Below are 20003 nucleotides of genomic sequence, written 5' to 3' on the forward strand. Positions count from 1 at the left end.
AGTACATAGTAGTACATAGTATTGATGCTATAATTACATAATTAGCATGTTACGGTTTTGTATATTCATGTAACATAACTGTTTGCACTTTGAATTTGTAATGGCCTTTGGTAATTACGAATGGCAGACTGTTACAATGTATAGACATGTTAGCCACATTGTTCCAGCCTTTTCCACGTGCTACTTTATACTGCCACACATGCTACTTTATACCGCCACGTGGTAGTGTAATTATTACTGATGGTGAACCTGTTCAGTATAAATGTCTATTTAGCAATGCTTGATTGCACAGTTAGAATATGATGCTGATTGTATTCTGTATTTATTATTTTCTAGAAACCACAACTTAACATAACTATAAATAAATGGAAATATTCCAGTCACATACTTTGGAGTGTGGAATAAATGATCAATAACATCTCCCTGGAAGATCTGCAATCTTTCTGACCGAAGAATTAGGCCAGCCGTTGTACAACCCGCAACATATCTCATAATTCCCTACAAAATTGGTCCTTCGAGCCGGATAGTACATCTGCTGCGTCATGGATCCTTCCAGAGATGTCCTGGATGAAGCACATCTGCCTGATCCTTGTCCCGTACGGAGTCGGCACCCCCCAGCCTACTTACAGAACTATGTGCTCAGCCATCCACATCAGTCCATTTTCATTCCCTCCACTGGTAATGTGACCTCATCTGAAAGAATAGTATCACATGCAAGTCATGAACCTAGCACCAGTTACGTCTCATCTGCACCTTCTGGAGCTACAAGCAGAGACCTTGGACTACTGGATCATCTAGAAGAATGGAGAAGCTTAAGCATTGAGCTGAGAGAGCTCCAGGTAGTTATGGAGGATGCTAGAAGAATGTCCTACCCACCAAGCTCTCTGAGTTTTTCCCAAGAGTATCCAAGGTCAACTTCTCTCAACCAGCAGTATAGCAGTAGCCTGTCACATATTCCCTTTGCTCGTTCATCAGTGGCTACTATCCATTCACCACAGAGAACTCCTCTTGACCCTTCATCAGCTTCACAGCCTTCATGGACTGAGCCACCTAGTCATACCTATATGCGGGAATTGACCAATCCATTTACGTCTTCTGCAGCCGATCAGTTAACGACACTGGTGCTGCAACCAATGCAGCCAGTGTCTGTTGGGGAACATCACCAACCCTCAGCTACTGCTGCAATGTGGACGGAGCCTCATCTGACGCCAGGACAGTTGATGCTTCAGACCACAGGAGAGCCAGGGAGTGTTCCCTCTTCACCGCACTCACATTCAACGCCAGTGCACTCTCCGCTTCTGCGGCTGTCACCACCTGCTCAGGTTCCGCCTGTGCAGCCACCACCTGCTCAGCCTCTGCCTGTGCAGCCACCACCTGCTCAGCCTCTGCCTGTGCAGCCACCACCTGCTCAGCCACCACCTGCTCAGCCTCCGCCTGTGCAGCCACCACCTGCTCAGCCTCCGCCTGTGCAGCCACCACCTGCTCAGCCTCCGCCTGTGCAGTCACTGTTGGGGCCTCAGTATCCACAGTACCCTGCACCTCACAGGCCAGGGTATCTGCCTTATGCAATGCCACCCTTTCACCAACCTTATGGGCCTCATCCTTGGTACCCATATCATTATCCAGTGCCTCCTCCCTTTGCCTACCCTACAGCTGATCCAGGAGCTCCTGGTCTGATGGAGATGGCAATAGCTTCATCATATGGGATTCCTAAACCTAAGCTAGCTGCATTCTCATCTGGCAAAGAGAGTGATTTCATCGTACTAAAGAAAGGCTTGGACACTATTTTAGGCCCTTACCGCCATCTGACAGAGGATTATAAGTTTCAGGTACTCCTGGACCTTTTGAAACTGCCTGCAGCTTATCAGTTAGCTAAGAGATACATTAACAGCCTTACAGCAGTGCGATGCATGCCTTGGACCAGAGATATGGCCAACCTCGATCACTCATCCAAAGTGAATTAAAGGCACTTCAGCAAACTCCTGCTATCAGAATCAGAGATGCTCAAGGATTTGAAGACTTCAGCACAGCAGTCAACTCACTAGTTGGTATGCTAAATTCCACAGACGGGCCTGCCAGATATGAGCTTCAATGTGGCTCACATGTTGACACCTTGCTTAGCAAACTCCCTGTGAACCCAAGTGAGGCTTCTCTCCAAAGATCAGCCTTTCTTGCGCTTCCTGTGGCCAGACATGGAACGAGACCGGAAGCCAGACATATATGACTGGCGTGTGTTACCATTCGGGACTACATGTAGTCCCTGCTGCGCAACTTATGCAGTCCAAAGGCACGTCAGAGACCATGCAGAGGGCAATAAAGATGTGATGGAATCAGTCTTAAGCGCCTTCTATGTGGACAACTGTCTCCAGTCTCTGCCATGTCCTCAGCAGGCCAAACCACTCATCGACAAAATGAGAGCTCTATTTGCCAAAGGTGGATTTGATGTCAGGCAGTGGGCCAGCAACATCCCTGATGTAGTTTCACATCTCCCCTCTGAGGCCAGGTCAGAGGCCTGTGAACTTTGGTTCTCAGCCAACAAAACAGAGCCCCAAGAGTCCACTCTCGGTCTTAGTTGGCACTGCCTTTCCGATGAGCTGGGTTACAAACATAGGCTCATCTCCAGTGCAGAGCCCACCATGAGGACAGTGTGTCGTGTACTTGCCAGCCAGTATGATCCCTTGGGTTTCATAATCCCACATACCACCAGGGCTGAAGTACTGTTCAAGATGACTTACTTCCAATATGGCAGGCATGGGAATCAAAGCTGATCGACCTGCAAAATGTCACCATTCCCAGGCGTTACACTCCATTCAACATCACAAATGAAGAAGTGGAGTTGCACTTATTCAGTGATGCGTCAGAGAAGGCATAGGGGGCTGTTGCTTACCTGCGCGTGGTGGTTACAGCTGGTCAAATTCATGTCTCCTTCATCATGGCTCGATCACGGGTTGCACCCAAGAGGCAGTTATCAATCGCGCGTCTGGAATTATGTGCCGCGCTGAGTGGTGCCCAACTTGCCAAAGTCCTGAATGTAGATGATGCTGTAGAGCTTCGACAGGGCATCTTCTGTGGCACGGTTTCCACCACTGATGCATCATTTCCTGACCTGAGTTCCTGTGAATCATGGGGTGACCTTTTACTTACCACTCATCAGGCCCTCCATGGGGCGGCCTCACAATCTATGACGGCGTCTGAACGGATTGAAGCTGAAGTGGCCCTTCTGAAGAGAGCACAACTTCAGAGCTTCCCTGAGGAGGTGATGGCACTCAAAGCTGGCAAGGTCATACGAGCTAGCAGCAGACTGAGTTCACTTTCACCTGCACTGGACGAAGCTCTTGGACTCATAAGAGTTGTTGGTAGGCTTTGTAAGGCTGAAGAGCTAGATGAAGACACTCTTCATCCTATTCTCCTCTCCCCTGATCACATTGTTACCCCTTACCCGTCTCTTGATCCAAGACTACGACAAGCGCCTCCTTCACCCCGGTCCTGAGAGGGTCTTTGCTAAAGTCAGGAGGTCATATTGGATACTGAGAGGATGTCAGGCAATCCGAAAGCATCAGCAACAGTGTGCTGAATGTTGTAAGTGGCGCAAAAGGCCTATGGTACCTCAGATGGCTGATTTACCAGCTGCTCGGCTCCGTCTGAATCAGCCCCCTTTCTGGTCCACAGGAGTTGACTGTTTTGGCCCTTACAATGTAAAAATAGGCAGAAGACAGGAAAAAAGGTGGGGAATCATATTCAAGTGCCTTACCACAAGGTGTATCCATCTGGACCTCCTTTGGCACATGGATACAGATTCTTTCCTCCTTGCCCTTCGAAGATTTGTGGCTAGGCGAGGGAAACCCTTTGAGCTCATCTGCGATCAGGGCACTAATTTCCGTGGAGGGGACATAGAACTCAAAAGAGGCCCTGGCTCAACTTGAACCTTCCCTCAAAGAACAGCTTGCTGGACAGAGTATCTCCTTCAGATATAATCCTACCCATGCACCACTCTTTGAAGGGGCATGGGAAAGGGATATAAAATCTGCCAAAGCTGCCCTTCAAGTGGTACTGAGAGACCAGCCGATGCCAGAGGAGGTTCTTGCTACAGTTTTAGTGGAGGTTGAAGGAATATTAAATTCAAAGCCACTTGGATATGTATCGTCGGATGTAGCAGACTAGGGGCGAATTGCGATTTTTCTCACCAATATTGCGATTGCGATGCGATATGCGATTATTTTTAAGCTCTTTATCTTCTGTCTTATTCAACAAAGACAAGCAATATATTATTCTATAGTATGACCAACACAAAATTAGATAAGTTAAACATAAACTGTTCTTTCCTGGAGCCCAGGCCTATGTTATGATGGCATTAGGTCATTGAATAGGATTTATGAATGAAATATTTTTTATTTAACTACTTTAATCACATTAGTAGACCTATTTGTTGAACTTCCAGCCTTGTAAACATTTAATGATTCTGATTCGTTTCTATTTCATGTAGATATGACCTTATTTCGTTAGTTAACAAATAGGTCTACATGTAGTGGCACTGACACGGCTTCTCCTTGTCCTGTGCTCTCCATACACACGCGCGCGCGCGCGCGCACGCACACACACACACAGACCCGCTCCTCTCCTCTGTAGGCTACTTGCACGTGAATCGGAACAAACTACTGTAGATTGTTGTAGCGCAAATAAATGCGGCCAAATGACGGTTCGGCTCGGTGTTAACTAAAGGTTAGCATCATCAACACCGCAGCGCAATACTCATGCATGCAAATTAACTAGTTTGTTCATATCACAACAAAGCCAATCGCGGAGACAAAACTCTTTAAACAGGCAAAGTTGTAGCCTAGAGCCTTAGCTGGTAAGCTAATGTTAGAACAGCTGGGTTTTTGGTGGTTAGCTGTGTCAACAACTTGCGGATAACATTATGCATCAATTCATTACCTGTGAGATGAAATGTTTGTGCCGCCAACCCCCTTGGATATCGCAAATGCCCCCACTGTCACTGTACTCCAGTAAACAAAGTCCCCAGTGCACAGGTGAATGGCTGCTGTGCAGCCTAAACAGTCGTGGAGTTTTAATCGTCAGCTGGACAAGTGAACGAAGTTACCAGCCAGAGTAGCAGCACAGGGGAATTATGAACTAGAACCAGGGACATGGTAGGTTCGAGCAAAAGGTAATTAAGAGGTTTATTTTTAACCAAAGTAGCTCTACTGATCAGACCTTTCTTGACACTGTTAGCTGGTCCTCTTGTTTACGTTTTTTGCTTCTTCAGTGGTCGGTGAGAAGAGTCATTGGCGCATCGGCAAGCGCAAGTATAATGCGTTTTGGTGACGTCACATATTACAAATCGCAGCCTTTGCGGTTTGAAAATCGTGTTTCATCATATTGCGATATTATCGCAAATGCAATAAATCGTTCAGCCCTATAGCAGACCCAGACCCAGTCACTCCTAATCTGCTCTTGATGGGGCGGCGTGATGCCTTCCTGCCACAGGCCTTGTATGGCCCTGATGCTCTGCTGGGACGAAGACGCTACCGCTACACAGCCAGGTCATTGCTGACCACTTCTGGAGCCAGTTCATCCGCAGATACCTACCCAACCTTCAACTAAGGCAGAAATGGAAGGGCTCTACAGGGGACCTCTCTGTCATACAGGTAGTCCTTGTGATAGACTATCAACTTCCTCGGGCCTTGTGGCCTGTTGGACGGGTGAGTAAGGTTATCACAAGTGATGACGGGAAGATCCGGACTGCTGAAGTGGACATCAATGGCAACACATATCTACATCCAGTTGCCAAACTGATTGAACTGCCTGAAGTGCCAAATGAGGTAACTGGTGTAACCTAAATACCAATGCGCAGGGACTTTATGCTGTTCACAAATTTAGCTAGTAAATTTGGGGGCGGCTGTACAAAATCCCTGCTCCTCCCAAAAGGGACGCTGTTCCTTTAAGAGATTTTCCCTTTGCCACGAGGGTTGTGTGTGTGCGCATGTTCTTTCTTTTGGTGCGCAATCTGAAGCTGTAGAGACGTTACTGCTGGTCAAGCACATTGTTGGAAACTTTGCAATTTATTTTCTGTCCTGTTGTGCGTTGTGCGACAATGTAAGTGATGTTTACTATACTTTGTTGACACTGTTAATCTCTTTGGTTATACCTTTATATGTCAGACTGCCGTTTAGTAAGTGTAAATGTCTGGAAACATATTAGCATAATTGCCGCGAATGTGTGGAATGTTGCAAATTTAGTATGTCATTTATATCGTGATTAGCACATAGTATTGATGCTATAATTGCATAATTAGCATGTTACGGTTTTGTATATTCATGTAACTTAACTGTTTGCACTTTGTATTTGTAATGGCCTTTGGTAATTACCAATGGCAGACTGTTACAATGTATAGCCATGTTAGCCACATTGTTCCAGCCTTTTCCACGTGCTACTTTATACTGCCACACATGCTACTTTATACCGCCATGTGGTAGTGTAATTATTACTGATGGTGAACCTGTTCAGTATAAATGTCTATTTACTGTAGCAATGCTTGATTGCACAGTTAGAATATGATGCTGATTGTATTCTGTATTTATTATTTTCTAGAAACCACAACTTCACATAACTATAAATAAATGGAAATATTCCAGTCACATACTTTGGAGTGTGGAATAAATGATCAATAACATCTCCCTGGAAGATCTGCATTCTTTCTGACCGAAGAATTAGGCCAGCCGTTGTACAATCCGCAACATATCTCATAATTCCCTACAGATGGTTTATCGCTGAGGATCAAGAACCACACCTCCCATTAGGCAGTCTCTCTCTACGTAAACTATTTGACCTGTCCAGCATCGAACCGTTACCTCTGTGTTCGGACACCACTATGACGGTTGCGTTTCAGCTTCTGGACCGCAAGTCCACGTCAGCGTTCTTTGCACCGTGCAAATGAGTTGCACATACCCTAGTGACAACAGCTTTGTGCCCACAACAACAGTCTCCTCTCCTGGTGACACACACACACACTAGGGTTGCCACACATACTGGAATTTCCGGGATTGTTCTCTTTTTTGAGTGAATGTGTCCCGGATAATTACTAATCTTTTTCGGGACACCAACTGTCCCGGTTTTGGGTGAAAATGAACTTCTGATTATAATTTCTAGTTTCAAATGGAACCTTATAGTTTTCTTTTGCTGCAATTCGATTTTCTTCTTGGTTGTGTTTATCGGACACAAATCCTGTGTACACGGACATAAAAGGCATGTTTTCTGTTGATTGGCAAAAGTACAGTTTACCTTATTACCCCGAACTGCCCCGCAATCACAGCTACGACCCCAGACCCCACTTTTGCCGGCCTAGTTAGATGCGCCTGTCAAGTAGTAGCTGTATTTAAGGTAGAAAGGGACAGCGAGAGTGAGTGAGAGTGTGTCTGCGTCGAGTGCATCAGGACAAATATAGGTAAGAGACAATAGGAAATGTTCCAACATTGTATAGGCCACTAGGAGTGCAATAGATCCGGGGCTTTAGCCCAGCAATTCTTCTTTTTTTACGGGTGTCCGGGGGTTTCTCCCCCGAGAAATTTTGAAAATTGGGCTATTAAAGATGCAATTTCAACATAGTTTGAGAAGGAAAGGAAGGCCAATCGTTCGGGTCCTCATCATCATATTTTAATAACTAATAAAGCTAATTTTCCCTCACTAGACCTAGGCCTACTGAGTATATGGTATTTAGGGGGCATTAAGAGAAAAAAATTGGCATTTAACAGAGACCTCACACCCAAACATTTTTTTTATGCCCGTGACGTGATGAACGAATGCATCATTTTCAGGTGCTACTCTAATCGCTAACTGTAAATTGATTAATCCAACACAACTTCTTGTTCAATTTTCAGTTTGCATGGAAATCATTGGTATGTTTGCCAAGTACTACCTGTGGCTAGCCTGGCTCTTGCACTCGGTTTATACCCTATGGTAGCTTGCAGTGTTAAAAAAAGCCTGTTGACTACTGTACTAGCAGACTGGGACAAGTTCATGGAAAACAAATGCTTATGAAGAATGTGATTCGATCCCACAGAGCCGGTACGATACGTAAGTAAGTTTATCTCTTTAGTTATCCAAATAAAGATAGTTAGTAACTCAGACTATTAATTCAAAGCTAGAGCTGGCTGCTTTTTTCAAAAACCTGAGCTGATGGAAGTATCAGGGGTTGGGGGAGATGATGTCTCACTCTCAACCCCTACTTGCGCTGGCTGTTTTTTCCCCCTAAAAAACGTTCTTGTATCCATATTAACTAACTAACGCTGCAATAGTGGACTATTAAACTCTAGACGGGCTCTGGTAATATCAGTTCTACAGAGGTTGGTAGAATAGAACACTGATTTGCCATAAATTATTCCGACTCCATAAGGAATGCCAGGTCAGCGTTAGTAACAATGCAAACAGCCTCTAAATCCACTTTAACTACTTTGTAAATAAACATCACCTAAATATCACTGAAGTGTACTGAATCTATTTTTATTACAATTGAAACACAGAAATAAACACGCCCACACACACGTAAACAACCTGAAGAAGCTACATTTATTTTTTGCAGATATGAACTAAGCGGAAGTCATATTTTGTACCGCTATGCGTTACATCTAGTTACATTTCATTGCATTTCATTCACACTGCATTTATAATTCCAGTCATGTAGTACCATCTCAATATGGTAATAATGGAGTTTATGTTTGTAAATGTAATGATTTAATAATGAATTAGTTAATGACATTTCAAATTAGTGGTTGCTTACCTGAACAAATGACTCCAGCATCTTCATCATGTCCACAGTTGCTGCTACCCCACACCTGGTGGCCACAGCTCTTCAGTGTGGACTCTGATCCCTCACAGCTCACATCATCCCTCTGGATTTTCCCTGATCCCTCTCCAAAGTGAGCACTACCCAGAGCCTGTACAGCATCACCACAGTCCAGCTCTCTACACACCACTGCAGCATCAGTCATATCCCAACTATCATCACACACGGTGCCCCACTCTCCTGCATGATACACCTCCACTCTCCCAGAGCATCGACTGCCTCCATTCGCCAACCTCACTACATCTGTGGGATTGAGAAGACAGTGACACATTGTTGACTGGCTCAGAGAAATATCAAAAGAATACTGATAAACAGTAGTCTGTAATGTTTACATTGTTATTATTGAATTACCATTACAAACCAATCCAACATCGTGCTTGTGAGAGCAGTTGTATGAGGGTGTAGGAGATGTTGAGCAGAGTTGAATCTGAGTCTCGTTGCCTCCACACTGGATCTCCTCTGACCACACCTGGCCCTCTCCCTCTCCAAATGCAGCTGCTCCCAGCACCTCTACAGGAGCCCCACAGCCCAGCTGTCGACACACAACCTCTGCATCCTGCTGGTCAAATGTGGTACTGCATACAGTGTGTCTGGTCTCCTTATGAAGCAGCTCCACTCTTCCAGAGCAGTGAGAATGGCCCACCAGTTGGACTCCTGCAATTTCCCATTATTTATATATTTATTCATTTGGCTCACACTTTTATCCAAAGCAACTTACATACAGTTGTTACAGGGGCGAGTCTCCCCAAAGTCACCAAGAGTTAACAGTGGCAGCACGGAGTTTAGCCAACATTGTTTTTCTGGCTACAGCTCTTTAGCCATTACACTACCACCGCCCCATTTATCTGAATTTTTTATCTGAATAGGTTTATTGAAATAGGGTGACCAGATTTGGGTTTGTGAAAAAGAGGACACTACACTACCTACACTTTTGTAAAGAAATAGGCCTACATCTATCCCTCATGTTATGCCAACATATTTAATTCACCTGAATATAGGCTACAGTAGATTATTGACATCTGCTGTTGTCAGTGTGCAGGCTATCCCTTAAAGGCAGTTTAAAGGGATAACCAAAGTGCAGCTTCCTACCCGTAACTAGAAAGTTGCTAGGTCGGCAATTGTCTAGAGAAGGCGCCGCTCAGACAATGGCAGAAGTGCCATTCGTCATGTTATATTTTTTACAGTCTATGGTTATGAGGTTATGTGCCATCAAAATGTTTTTGGAGACGTAATGTTAAGCTCGAAAAACTCTGTCACTTTAGCTGATGAGCTCTCACCCCTTGCTGCCGTTCGATGCTTTGCTGAACTTTGTGTAGCCTACCTGTAGGTCGTTGGCACCTTATATTGCGACCGACACGTAAGTGCCTGCTTTGCAGGTCAGACACTCAGCTTCATGTTGATATCGACCGAGACAAAAACATGGACATTTACGTTTTAATTCGTCAGTGAACTTACACTAAACAAGGAAATTTGCGCTATTGAGGTGACTGACTGACCAATTAAATGTTTGAGATTACTAATGACGACCAATGACGGTAGCTAAGGTCAGGCTCTACACTTTCCACTCAATGCAAAGCGAACTGCAGGGGAAGGCGTGACTAGTATGTGAATGAAAGATATATATATATATATATATATATATCCACGAATGAAAGATTCAAATTCGCTGTAAACACGTTTGAGGCTAGAATAACAAAATCCCGGACGACTTTGAAATTCCGCCCGGACACATTTTTAGGTTTCAAAAAGAGGACATGTCCGGGCAAAAGAGGACATCTGTCACCCTAATTGAAATGACCCCATCACTTCACACACTAGCATATTTCTAAAAATGTAGTCATATTATGATAATGGACAGGTGTAATAAGGCCTGTGATTAACTAAATGATCAATGTTTTCAGTTAGCCCACCTGAGCAGATGACTCCTGCATCCTGATGATGACCACGGTTTTCTGCACCCCATCTTTGTGCGTTGCAGTTCTTCACTGTTGACTCAGACCCCACACACTCCACATCACTCATCCAAATTTCTCCTGAGCCCTGTCCAAACTGAGCACCTTTGAGAGCTTCTACAGCCTCTCCACAGCCCAGCTCTCTACACACCACTGCAGCATCACGCAGGTCCCATCCGTTATCACACACTGTGCCCCACTTTCCTTTATGTAGAACTTCAACTCTTCCAGAACAGCGACTGCTGCCATTCACCAACCTCACAGCAGCTAGGGTGGGAAAAAAGAGATGATGATATATTGGGACAGTGCTAAAATATGGCAGATTTGTTACCATGAAGCCAATATTTTATTTGTACCTCTGCAGATCAGCCCAATATTTTTCTCATGTGAGCAGTTGTTGTTCATAGGGGATGTGGGGCAGAGTTGAATCTGAGTCTCGTTGCCTCCACACTGGATCTCCTCTGACCACACCTGGCCCTCTCCCTCTCCAAATGCAGCTGCTCCCAGCACTTCTACAGGAGCCCCACAGTCCAGTTCTCGACACACAACCTTTGCATCCTGCCAGTCAAAGGCAGCATAGCACATTGAGGCCCATTTCTCTTTGTGAAACACCTCTACTCTCCCGGAGCAGGGGTTGGATCCATTAGATAGCCTGGGTACTCGGCCTGAAGTTCAAAGAAAGCCAATAATACAAACTTCATCACCATGTATTAAACACAAACAATACATCAGACATACAGTAAATATGAACATGGGGAGAGTGTAGTACTGTAGCTGCCTGGTAGCTCTAGTACTGCAGTAACTTGAGCTAGGTAGAACCGATTGTTTTTAGTTTTTATTTTTCACTACCGACACTACTCGGTGACCTTTAAAGACAGAGATCTATGTGAAAATTCTCCTTTAAGTCCAGGACTGTTTTGATATCTGGTCTTTAAAACATAGCCTACATGAGTATATTGAGACATTTTGTCTAACATTAGTGAGCTAACATTTGACGCACTTCACACCCTAAAAGCCTTCTGTGTGGACCAGTGTGCTCAGCTGGAGTAGTAGTGGTGAAGGTAGAGAAGGTACAGACCCATGTACAAACTAGATGTACCGCAAAGCGGTACAAAACATGGTCAATGTACAAACACAATTATACAGGAGTCATATTTGTCGATCCTTGCAAGATGAATCAATGGTAAAGAGATTAATTTGATACTGAAATGAAACACAGGTTATATGAAACAGATATTCTTTCCATGTGAAAGTGGACATTATTATGAAAGTTATTGGGCCTGACAACCGTATCATATCCTACAAGCTTAATGAACTTATATGACTTCAGGCAGTCCAGGTGAAAACATAGTTGATGTACTACAATAGTTCAAACAGTAGAACAGAAAATCAAGAGTAAAGAAATAAACGCTTGCAAACTTGATTTGAAAAGTAGGCAACGATTGCCAAATCTACAGGTACAAACAATAAAAAATAATTAACACAGGCTATGCAACAACCTGACTTGTCCTTTGATTACGATTTATTTTCTCCAAGACCCAGAATGTCCTACCTTTGCCCCTATAGAACTGGCTCACAATGTTCTATTTGCCCTTTTCTCTGACTTGAAATATTTATTTATTTGACCTTTATTTAACCAGGTGAAACCCATTGAGACCTTCAGCCTCTTTTGCAAGGGAACCCTGACATGACATGACATGAGAATTTAGAAAAATGCATAATGATTATAAAGTGGTAAATTCATACATGCTGCATTACATCTCAACATGCTTGGCACCTGTTATGAGTATGTAGTTGAACACATGGGGATTAGCTGGGGGCAGGGGCGTAGCCAGGATTATTTTATAGGGGGGGCCAGCTGGGTCCAGACTTTTTATTGGGGTGGCACTTGGGAATCAAAACTACTATTTGAAAACTACTCAAAAAGTTTTGAAGATTAGGATAGCCTATTTTAATAATGGCAATAAATTGTGCAAAGCCAACACTGATACACAGGTCAGTTTGTTGGCCACTCCAACATATTTTCCATAAATAGGTCAATGCCAATAAAAAATATTATGATAATGCACCTTACGTAATCAGTTTTATTCAAATGATGTTAACTCAAAGAACAATAATAAATACTACAAATATTGTATGTATATATTTGATCTCATACTGATGGCCAAACTATATTTCTTTCTGATATCCACGCCAAGTACTTGGCTGTAAGTAACATGGCTCTGAATTAAGAAATTAACCCTTAGAACCCTAGACTGTTTTAAGGGCTTTTTCACTACCTTAGAAACATTTATCCTGTTCAATGTAAGTGCCATACACACATGCTATATATTGTTTTTTAACAGAGTCTAGGCTACCCAGATCTGCCACTATTTCATGTATTAATACTTGCATTAATTTCATTTTGATTTTTAAATAATAAAAATACAAATAGTGTATTATAAAAAATCTTATATTTTGACATGTATCTCACCACTGCAAGCTGGCACATGTGTGCATAGGGCAGATTGTTCTGAATCTGGCAATATCATTGTTTCTCTAGGGCTGAGCAAATGTGAAAAATATGTGGTGTGTGCCTTATGGAAATAAATGGCATTTTTTTTATTTAGCCCTATGGCTACTCTATTTTTGGCCATTCTCACTACCTTTAGTTATAAGCAGTTATCCTGGTCATTGTAAGTGCCATTGACACAGTAATGAAAAATGCCCTTTCTGCGCTCCATATCTGTGACACGAACTGATCTGACCTGACTGAACCCGAGTTTGCATGTTCTGTGTGTACACTCAGGATGATTCTAAAACAACTTTTTACTGCATTGTCATGAACAAAGTAAAGGCAAAAAGGTGTTTCTTTGTCGAATAAATTGGGATGCAATGTGAGTCTCGAATTGGATGCCATGCAGGAATTTGCTAGGATCTCAAAACCGGATTATGAACATGCTTTGCCATAGAGAAACACATGATAGCGTTGGATTATGAACATGCTTTGCCACCACAACACACAAAAACGTGGGGTAAGTCGAGCTATATGAAGTTATTATTTTGATGTCAGTTCGTCTGTTTTATAACCCAGACGAATGCACTTGGTATCAAATGATAGCTCTGTGTCTCCTCTTTCACCTGACATGCGTATGCGATCACGGGTTCGCGAGTAATTCAAACGAGAGTATAATGGGTGCGCAGGTGAACTGTAAATATGATTTTATTTGATTTTATTTTATTTATGATCAATTTTATTTAATTACATGATATTTATTGTTATTTTCATACTTGATCGCACAGACAAGTGTTTAGTCTCGTTGGAAAGCCCCACTTCTGCTCTGTCACGCAGTTAAGGTTTCATCTTGCTGCGATGAACAGTTCCGGAGCAATGTAACAAAGAATTCAGGCAAAGCAGCCTGCCTGTGCCTGACCAGCTATGGCAAGGACAGCACGCAGTCAGCAAATTATGTATTTATAAAGTAGCCTACGCTAGGCCCTATTAGCCTACCTGGAGCCATCTGGAGATATGTTCCTAATATGCTTGCATTTCACCCGAATTTTATCGAAATATTCTTGTAACAGCGTTCCCGCGGGCATCCGATTATTTTTGATCAGCCCCACACATCAATGTCAGAGCCTAGGCTACCTAACAAGGACAGCCCAAAGCAGCTCACTTGGCTATGATTCGTGACACATTCTAACATCTTATTAGCATTAATGTTCCAACTCATCAACTCACCTGTTACTGAGGTTAAGTAGTAGGCAAGCCTACTCTACTGTCAAGTTTTTTTAACAGATGACTTGAATTGTCCCGCTGCTGCTGCTGCTGCACTAGGCCTACTCACGATGTGATCAGAACCGTAGGCTACACTTCCTGACTGGGCCAATGGTCGTAGATAGAGTGCAGTAATTGGTTCAGTCCCTGCTTTGCAAAGTGTTGTCGAAAACGGCAGCAATTCTTTTTATTTTTTACTTTTCACTGAACGGAGCTGGGGGGGCCAGCAGGGTGGCCAAGCTTTGACCAGTGGTGGCCGTGGCCCCCCCTGGCCACCACGTAGCTCCGCCCCTGGCTGGGGGTCTTAGATTTGTCCATATATTCAGAGAACTTAAGATGTGTTGGGACCATATACACTCAATGTAGGATATTACTCTATGCTCTGCCTGAGAACATGAGATTCGTGGTAAAGCATCATCTCCCAAATTGGTGACGGTGGACAATGTGTCCTGCATAAGATTCAACCCCAAGGTGCATCGCACACATGGTTGGTTGTAATGAACACAAACCTACAACCTAGCACAAGCAGGATACTGACATGTCCCTAGTGTCTGGCTGTGGTGGGCTTGCTCATCTAGCTGATGCTACACAATAGAGCCCTGATAATATGACGTATTTCTATCAGGGTGGCCCACGCATGGTTAACAGTCATGAACACAAGCTGATAGTCTAGCACAATCAGCGTGCTGATGTTTATCTAGAGCCCAGCTGTGATTGGCATGCCTGGTGGGAGCAGATGACAAGGAGTCCTGACAGGCTCTTAGCATCCAGGCTACACTTCTTGGGCACATTTTAGTTGAGCAGTGGCAACATGCTAGGCAGATACAGGCGTGGTTGTAAAGACAGGGAATGGTCAGTGTAACTGACAGTGTGACTTCTGTGGTCCGCCAAGCCGTTGGCATTGCCGACATGCTCCATAGTCACTTGAAGCTCTTGTGATACTGGTGAATCAGTCAGCACCTGCCACTTCAATGAGTAGAGAGACCATGTAGACTGTGCTCTTGCACTCTGAATAGTTTCAATGTCTGAGGGGGGTAGTCCAGTACTCAGCAGTCCCGCCTATTCAGGGACCAGGCCAGGTCCAGGTTTGGGTCGGCCAGTGCGGGACAATAAGTATCATTGAGTGGCCCTCTGTCTGCACGCCGTCCAGCAGACTTGAAATGAGCACAAGTGAGGGAAGGGCATAGAGGTGCGTTTGCGGTCAGGTGTGCGCTAATGTATCCAAGCCCAACGATGGTGTACAAAATCCCTGCTCCTCCCAAAAGGGACGCTGTTCCTTTAAGAGATTTTCCCTTTGCCACAAGGGTTGTGTGTGTGCACATGTTCTTTGGTACGCAATCTGAAGCTGTAGAGACATTACATTTTGTTTATCTGGCAGTCACTGGTTAGCATTGCATATGGACAATACATTTAGATAACTGAACCTTTCACTGTTCAATGCTACATGGTCATAAATCTTGGTGCACTTAATGTGCTTTTGTACTTTTTAAGACGAGTAATGCTGAGTTTGTATCATGTGATTTGGGTGTTGCAGAGCGTGTAGAAGAGGATTTACCACCTGTAGAGCAAACGGTCCCTCACAGTCCAGTTCCAAATACACTTCAGAAGGAGCTTGCTGCAGCATTACTGAAATTGGAACATTTGGTGCATGTGCCAGGTAAGTTACAGCAATTGATGATTTTGTACACACTGTAACGGTGGCCTCTGACACAAGAAAAGGAAATGATTATGTTGGGCGCCAGGCAGCATTAAAACTGCCGTGTCAGTATTAAGACCCCGTCACCCTTCCCGTTTTAAAGTTGACAATAAAAGAAACACAACACAGCATATGGTTTTCAAGCAGGTGATGCAGTGTATTAAACAAAATGTCATTCAGTTCAGGACGTCGGCGACGTCGACAACAGTTCATTAGATCAACAAAACGCTACGTCTATGGCGACGCACACAAACAAAACAATAACCAAAAAACAAATGAAAACGAGCGGCCTAGGAGGAGGGGCTGGCAGCAAGTGTTCCTGTGAGTGTGTGTGTCTATATGAGCGTGTGTGTGTTCCGGGAGGAGAGCAGCAAGGAAGAGAATGAAAAACGATGTAGGCCTAGTTGAAACCGAAGTTTTTGGAGGAGGTTTAGGGAGGTATAGGCTCGATTAGCCAGGCAAAAAGTGTAGCCTAACACTTCGCACTAATCCAATAGCACAGTACCTTTATAATCCACACGTCCATTCCGAACATCCACGTTCACTTCCAGTAGTCCAATAGGTCCATAGATGTTTTTTTCTTTCCAGTAGTCCAATAGGTCCATAGGTTTTAGTTAAAGCGTTTCCGAACTTCCACCGAGCTACCGCAACCTCCGACACAACGCATTGACAAAATAGGAAGTGAGCTGTCAAACCGGCGGGGAGTTGAATGTTCAATTCAACTCCCCGCCGGTTTGACAGCTCACTTCCTATTTTGTTTAAAGCGAGACTCCAGCTCATGACCTCCACCACACCTGATTGGCTAGTCAATTAGAAGGTCACTAAGCCAGCGAACTACTTCAAGTGACAATAGTGAGGAAGTAATATGTAATAAAAGTGTGATGTAGTGAAAGTAAGTAAATAAATATATTTGGGTAGATTAAATATTTTATGTAAACATGACAGAAACGTGATTCTGTCACACTCTCCCCCTCTTAGAAAAACAGCCCATGGCTGTTAGGCCACTCTTAAGTCTCAAAACCAAGGAAGTCTTCCTCGTCAGACTCTTCCTCAAAGATGTCCAAAACCTTTTTATGTTCATAAACATCCATTTCCTCAGCTGTTGGGTAACAGGGTTTCAAATTTACAACATTGACATTGCTTTGATCTTCTCCATCATTTTCTCGCACCACAAGGTAATTTACTGGACCTAAAGGTTGGAGAACACGATAAGGGCCTTTCCATTTAGGAGCAAGTTTAGCGGAGAAGAACTTGGATGCTTTAGATTGAGGGTGATTACAGACCCAAACCCGATCTTGGCTCTTGAAGCACACATCCCTTCGATGCTTATTGTAGTTGCACAACTGGCCCACTTTAGCTTGTCTGCTGTTCTCCTGGGCTTTGGACTTCAAACTCTCAATGAAATGCACTACCTCATAAGGAGAAGTGTCCGGGTAAAGCTCATTCACCTGCAGGACTTGGTCTAAAGGGCTTTTAAGCTTTCGTCCCAACTGCAATTCCGCCGGGGAATAGCCAGTCGTTTCATGGACTGCAGAATTCAAGGCAAAGCGAAATTCAGGTAAGTACCGGTCCCAGTGACGGTGATTTTCTGTGACATATGAGGCGATCATGGTTTTCAGGTTTCTGTTAACCCTTTCCGTCATGTTTGTCTGTGGATGATAAGCAGTGGTTGTTTGGGGCTTGACTGCCCATTTCTCACAGAGTTCCCGAAACATGGAAGAGACAAACTGAGAACCTCTGTCGGACAGAATACAGTCAGGTACACCCCAACGGGTAATTATCTCTTTATGAAAGATCTTTCCAATCACAGGTGCAGTAGCAGACCGGAGAGGAAACAGCTCCACCCAGCGGGTGAAGTAGTCAACAAAGACCAGCAAGTGCTCATTCCTGTCGGAGCTACGTGGGAAAGGTCCCATTAAATCAACACCAATCATTTGATTGGGCCCTTTCACAATGGTTGGCTGCATCAAGCCAGCAGGCTTCTGTGTGGTATTTTTAAAACTTTGACAGGTTTTGCAGTTTCGTACAAACTCTTTCACCTCGCTCCACATCCGAGGCCAGAAAACCACGTCTTGAAGGCGCTTATAGGTCATAAAACAACCCTTGGTGGCCTGCCATTGGATGTTCATGATAAGCACGTAAGAGCTGCTCCTTCAGTGTAAAGGGAATATAGAGACGGTAATGGACCTGTCCATCAGTCGGGTGAGTTTTGCGATATACTTTGTCTTCCAAAATACCAAAGTTCTCCAATGTGGTTTTCTCTCCATCCATAATCATTTTATGGATATTTTGAATCTCTGTACTTTTTTTCTGTTCTTCCCAGATAGTGTCCATGGAAAGGGGGAATTCGTCGGAGTCCTTTACACCACAGGATAAGACACAAGGAGCACCCGTGGGTATCCTGGAAAGCGCATCAGGGGCAACGTTCAATTTCCCTTTTCGGAATTCAACAATGAAATTGAATTTCTGCAACCGCAGTGACCACCTGATTAAACGGGAGGTGGTTTTAGTGGAACTAAGGACCCACTGTAAGGCAGCATGGTCTGTTACCACAGTAAACAGCTTTGCTTCGAGGTAATGCTGCCACTTCTCCAGTGCCCATATCACCGCTAGGCATTCCTGCTCTGTGGTAGAGTAATTCCGCTCTGCCTTATTCAAGGTCCGGCTGGCATAGGCAATGACTTCTTCATGGCCACCATGTTTCTTTTGAGCTAGAACAGCCCCTAGACCAACTTCGCTGGCATCCGTGTAGACAGTGAAAGGAAGCTTCAAGTCTGGATGACCAAGAATGGGTGCAGAGATGAGATGTTCTTTGAGAGTGTCAAAAGCTGATTGACATTTTTCACTCCAAACAAACGGTTGTCCCTTTCGTTTCAAGGAATTGATCGGTTCAGCCACTTGGGAAAACCCAGGCACAAAACGGTGATACCAGCCAGCAAGACCCAGGAAGCGCTGGACTTCTTTAAGGTTGCTGGGCACGGGGTAGCCCTGTATTGATTCCACCTTATCAGGATCAGCTGTAATCCCTTGACTGGAAATTATGTGACCAAGATATTTGATCTGGTGAAGACAGAATTTGCATTTTTTTAAGTTTAAAGTCAGCCCTGCCATAGAGAGTTTGTGCAAGACTGCTTGGAGGTCACACAGATGCTTTTCTACTGAGGAGGAGTAGATTATTATGTCATCGAGATACACCATACATATATTCGCTCTGAGTTCTCCAAGAACACGTTCCATTAATCGCTGGAATGTTGCTGGCGCATTTTTTAATCCAAAAGGCATTACAGTGAACTGAAACAGACCAGCTGAGGTGATAAACGCAGTCTTCATTTTGCTGTCATCATCCATTGATACCTGCCAGTATCCACTGTTCAGATCCAGAGTGGAGAAGATGGAGGCTCCAGCAAGGGACTCTAGGAGCTCTGAGATGTTGGGCAGAGGATAGGCGTCGGTTTCAGTCACGGCATTAAGTCGTCTGTAGTCCACGCAGAAACGGTTTCCCCCATCTTTCTTCGGAACGAGGACCACAGGAGACACCCATCCAGAGAAAGAAGGTTCTACAATACCACAGTCCAGCATTTCACTCAGTTGCTGTTCCACAATTGAGCGCTTCAGGGGGGACATCCGGTAAGCTTTTTGCTTAATGGGAACTTCGCTGGTGGTATATATGTAATGCTTTAGGATATTTGTGTTCCCTTGTTTCCCAGTGCAAAGTTCTGGGTGTCCATCTAGTAACTGCTGTAAGAGGGCCTTATCTTC

At 44.2% G+C, this 20003-nt stretch overlaps 1 pseudogene; it reads right to left on the reverse strand.

Moving 5' to 3' along the window:
* Window positions 1-2986: 2986 nt before the first annotated feature.
* LOC143136798 (scavenger receptor cysteine-rich domain-containing protein DMBT1-like) overlaps window positions 2987-20003 on the reverse strand; it is an 83891-nt pseudogene continuing 66874 nt past the window's right edge.

Source organism: Alosa pseudoharengus, unplaced genomic scaffold, assembly GCF_046254945.1.
Source record: "Alosa pseudoharengus isolate Yale_2024_CS ecotype anadromous, Long Island Sound unplaced genomic scaffold, YU_APseudo_1.1 YU_APseudo_1.1_scf_20, whole genome shotgun sequence".
NCBI lineage: Eukaryota > Metazoa > Chordata > Actinopteri > Clupeiformes > Clupeidae > Alosa > Alosa pseudoharengus.